The 4,838-nt window shown below is 40.6% G+C and overlaps 1 pseudogene; it reads left to right on the forward strand.

The window, feature by feature from the left end:
- The first annotated feature begins 379 nt into the window (after positions 1-379).
- Positions 380-3,885, forward strand: LOC147620242 (uncharacterized; annotated as a pseudogene).
- The last annotated feature ends 953 nt before the right edge of the window (positions 3,886-4,838 follow it).

The raw sequence follows: 4,838 nt of genomic DNA on the forward strand, positions 1-4,838 counted from the left end.
AGGATGACTTCACTATCAGTGGTGCACATGTCCCTCGCACACGGCACAGACAGGCCACTTGTCAGCTGCAGCTCGAGGTTTCTCGACATCCTCTACCTCCTGCTTTGGAGGCCGAGATGGGTGGAGATCATCCGTTGCCTACTCGTTTGCATTCTCTAGTACAGACGTATGATCGTAGACGATACAGAGGATGGCAGAGAGGATCACTTCCTTTAGATGATGGAGTGGTTTTCAGCTTCTGGGGCAGTCGCTACATGATTGCTCCATCTACCATTAGTGGAGCAGGACGAGGCCTCTTTATTGCATAGGGTTTACATGTGCCCCCTCATACAGAGGTCACCCTTATGTCTTTCTGTGGACCTATATATAGATGGGGTCCATGGCATCAGCTTACTCGCTACATTTAGAGCGTGAGTACTTATGGATTATGTCTCAATGCAGCCTCTCTTTTTGATAGAGGGATCACACATGCAGAAGGACAAAGACTCTATGTTGATGGAAGAACTTACTCTCAAGGAAACATAGCAGGTTTAATCAATAGTAGTCGAGGGATGAGTTCAAGAACCAATTGCACGTTTGTGGAGTGTGAGAATAGTCATGAACCAGAACATATGAGTAGGGATGTAGAAAGATACATAGTTGTCAATGCTATTAGTTACATGCTGGTGATGAATTGCTGGTCAATTATGGATGGCGTAGACCTCCACGAGCATCCTTACTAGATGAGGATTGAGAGCTTCATTGTATACATTTTCTAATGTTATTGGACCTCTTGTACCCTAATTCTATAGTTTAATTTGCACCACGTTCTCTACTGTCTCTATTTTAATTTGATAATCATTTTTTATTGTCTGTAACTGTTTTGTATCTATCTTTTCTGCATTTGAGCATATTGATCTGTGATGGCCAGATTTTGCAAAAGAACCACGCCATTTAAAGATGGGTGTAGCATTGGATGGCGTGAATCCATTTTCAATGAGATCAAGTACATGGCCAGTGATAGTTATTAACTATAATCTACCCCCGTATCTCAGCATTAAGAAAGAGCATTTAATGCTCTCACTCTTAATTCCGAAAAAACGACAAGTTAAAGATCTGAATGTTTATTTGGCCCCTCTCATCGACAATCTTCAAGATTTGTGGAGAGGGATTGATGTCATGGATATGTCCAGAAGCATCGGTCAAAGACAGTTCATTGTTCGTGGAATTTTAGCATGGACTATCCACGACTTTCCAGGATATGGTTTTTGCTCAGGTAAATGGTTTAAATATATATATTCTTTCATAAGTTTGTACGATGTTCATTACACTAATCATCTTGTTATGTTTTCCATGCAGGGATATGTACCAAGGGTTATAAAGCTTGTCCAATTTGTGGTGATTGGTTGAGATCGACTTATAGCAAAAACCTCAACAAAAATATATATCTTCGACATAGACAATTTTTATCTGAGGATCATTATCTACGAGATAGAAGGCAAGCCATACATTTTAATGGAAACGTAGAAGAAGGGAGATGTCCAATACCAATGACACCAAAGGATTGGTATCTAAAGTGGACTGTTGGACCCGCTATCGATCCGGAGTCAGAGATCATAAGCGGCAATGATGATGACACTATAAAGTAGCGAGTGAGAGGAAAACGTACTGTAGCTCAAAGTCCTTCGATATGGTATACTTTGGAATATTGGAAGGATTTGAGGATATGTCATCTTCTTGATCCCATGCACATATTCAAGAACGTTGGTCAAACCTTATGGCAACACCTCGTTGGCTTGAAAGACACAGCAGCTGCAAGAAATGACTTAAAGGATCAAAACTCAAAGCCCAATCTATGGCCACTTTATGATGAAACTCGACGTGAGACAACCTACGAGCCTACCCCATGGGTGCTCAAGAGACAGAAGAGCTAGAGACTATCAACAGGAAGACTTAGTCGATTCGTACGCCTACAGGATATGGAGCATCTTCTCGAAACATGTTCACTCTAGATGACAAGAGCTTGTCTGGTTTAAAAACACACGATTGGCACAATTTTGTGAAGGTAAATCTATTCAGATCTTTGAAAGTATTTATTTTCTTGTATGTTTGTTGATCGGATTAATCATGTATGTAGCATGTTCTACCCCTTGTTATTGATGGATGTACTACAAGAGGAGTCCGAGATGTGATATATCGCCTTGGATCGCTTGCAAGGTATTTATCGCTCATTAATTTTTAGTATAAAATTTTATTTCATATCTTCTTTATTCAATAACATCTCTAATATCTTCTTTCTTTTACTGATAGATGGATTATATCTAAAGAGATTGCCAAAGGGTCAATTCCACAAAAGAAGTGTGAATGTATAGAGCTTCTTTGTTTAATGGAAAAGGAATTTCCAACCTCCTTTTTTGATATCCAGGTTCATCTTCTAATCCATCTAGTAGACGAGATAGAGCTTGCTGGTATTGTCAGCACTCGATGGATGTTTTGGGTCGAGAGGTTTATGGGAGTATTGAAAGGTTATGTACGTCAAAAAGCAAGACCACAGGGTTCTATGGCGGAGGGATGGATGCTTGAAGAATGCATGTATTACGTTTGTGAATACCTTGAGAAAACCGATTCTAAAGCTCCACGCGTATGGACAAATGAGTCGTCTTCTACCATGTATGACGAGGTATTGTCCGGTGGTAAGGGAGTCCCTTTTCGACTTAAGATCCAAGATAAATTGGATATTTCTACTTTCATTGTCTATAATAGTGAATGCATGCAACAATTCGTTGATGAGTACGAGGAGGAACTTGCAAGCAAACGAGTTGGTAGACGTAAAAAGAGGAGACCCAGATGTCAAACCAATGTAAGTAACGACGGGGACGTACCTACTTTCATGGATTGGTTATACACCCGTATTTATGCAACGTGCGGTTAGTGATCATGAGCCAATCTCTACGGAACAAAGAGAGTTTAACTTGTTTGGGTTTGAAAACTCTGAACTAAACAAATGAATCTCAAAATTTTTTAATAATTTATGTTCTGGTGTAGGCTCGAATGTATACCAACATGTGGGCTTATGGACAACATCTTCGGATAAAATCTATTGACAACTTACGTCTAACTCAGGATTCTTGCGTTGTTGCCTCTTTTAAGCAATTAGAGACACAAATCTTATCGACAGTGAACTTGGTTACGTGGGAACCATAGTCGGCATTTATGAAGTATCATATCGTATCTTCAAGCAGGTAAATGAGATCTCTCTTCAAGGCAGCAACATAACTCTCCCTCTCTCTCTCTCTTTTTCCCGTTGCCCATCTCTCCTGCTACTCACATATGCACCTGTGCACCTATTTCCCACCTGCGCACCTTAGTTGTAGGGTAGGGTTTTAACCCACCTCCAAGCAGGTAAGGGCTTGCACCTCGTGGGGGTGGGGTTCGTGAAGAGCAACCTTTGAAACAGTCTAGCAGTTTGACATGGCCAGCAAGAAAACCTTCTCCGAAACCCTTATCTCCCCTTCTACCAAACCCAATGAAAAACCATCACCATGGGAGCAATACCTTCTGAGCATGATTCAACATCTTCAGCAAACAAATTCAGCCTTGCAAAATGAACTACATCAGACAAAACATCTTTCAACCCTTGAGAAACAGATTAAGGAACAACAACACGAAAAAGAAAACAGGGAGGAAATCACACAGGTAAATTTACTTGATCCACAGCCTAAAGAAATTCTCATTAAAGAAGTAATATCACAGATTAAAGAAGAGAACGAGCAGCAATGGATTGCAAAAGAAATTAGGGTGGGTGGTTTGTCAGAGGGTTGGGAACAGGTGGAGGTATTGGAGGACGAGGAGATTGCGAATGATACTTATGTCCCGGAATGCGAGATTCTACAAAGAAAGTTGTGAAGAGCTATCCCTTTCATCAACATTGGAGATCCCTCAGTGGCAATCAAAGGAAAACATGTGGTTTTGAGGTACGCAGATCTGAAAGAAAAAATTAAAGGTCACTTAAGGGAACGAAGGTGTGGATGGCAGATGAACTCACAGCCACACAACTAAAAAACAGGAAACAAGAACTCAATAAAGTATACGAAGCAAGGAAACAAGAAAAATGGGCAGTCTACCGTAGAGGTAGAGTTGTTATTTTGCAGATTTCAGGACAAACAAACATGGTAGTAATGAAGAGTAGCTACTAGAGAAATCCTTCATGTTATCTAGGATTCTCCTACAGTCATGTAGGGAATTTAAACTATTTTTAGTTTTATCTCTATTTTCATTTTGTTGCCCCCGAAGTGGAATGTAATCACATGGATGTATCTGATTAGTCCTATAGGTCAGATGTGGCCTCTAAAGGACATTAATATAGTTTTCTTTCTTTCTTCTTTCTCTCTCTCTCTCTCTCTCTTTCTTTCTTCTTTCTCTCTCTCTCTCTCTCTCTCTCTTTCTTTCTTCTTTCTCTCTCTCTCTCTCTCTCTCTCTATATATATATATATATATACAAACACACACACTCTCTCTCTCTCTCTCTCTCTCTCTCTCTCTCTCTCTCTCCCTCTATATATATATATATAGAGAGAGAGAGAGAGAGCGTGCGTCAATAGCCCTCTTCTTTATCAGCAGCAACACATGGAAAGTAAGAAGTCTTTTGCCTCAGTCATCGCTTCACGATTACCGCCCATTCCTCCACCCGTGAGCAAGCCGACACCATGGGAAGCTTACCTCATGCAAGAACTGAAGAAACTCCAGGGAGAATTAGCAGCACTGAAACACGAGACTATCAAGAAAGATGAACAAATCAACGAACTGAAAGTGCAAGTGCAAGCGATGAAGACGAAGTAAGAGGAAGCACGAGAAGGACC

This window comes from Cibotium barometz, chromosome 32 (assembly GCF_041138505.1).
Source record: "Cibotium barometz isolate CiBa-2024 chromosome 32, ASM4113850v1, whole genome shotgun sequence".
NCBI lineage: Eukaryota > Viridiplantae > Streptophyta > Polypodiopsida > Cyatheales > Cibotiaceae > Cibotium > Cibotium barometz.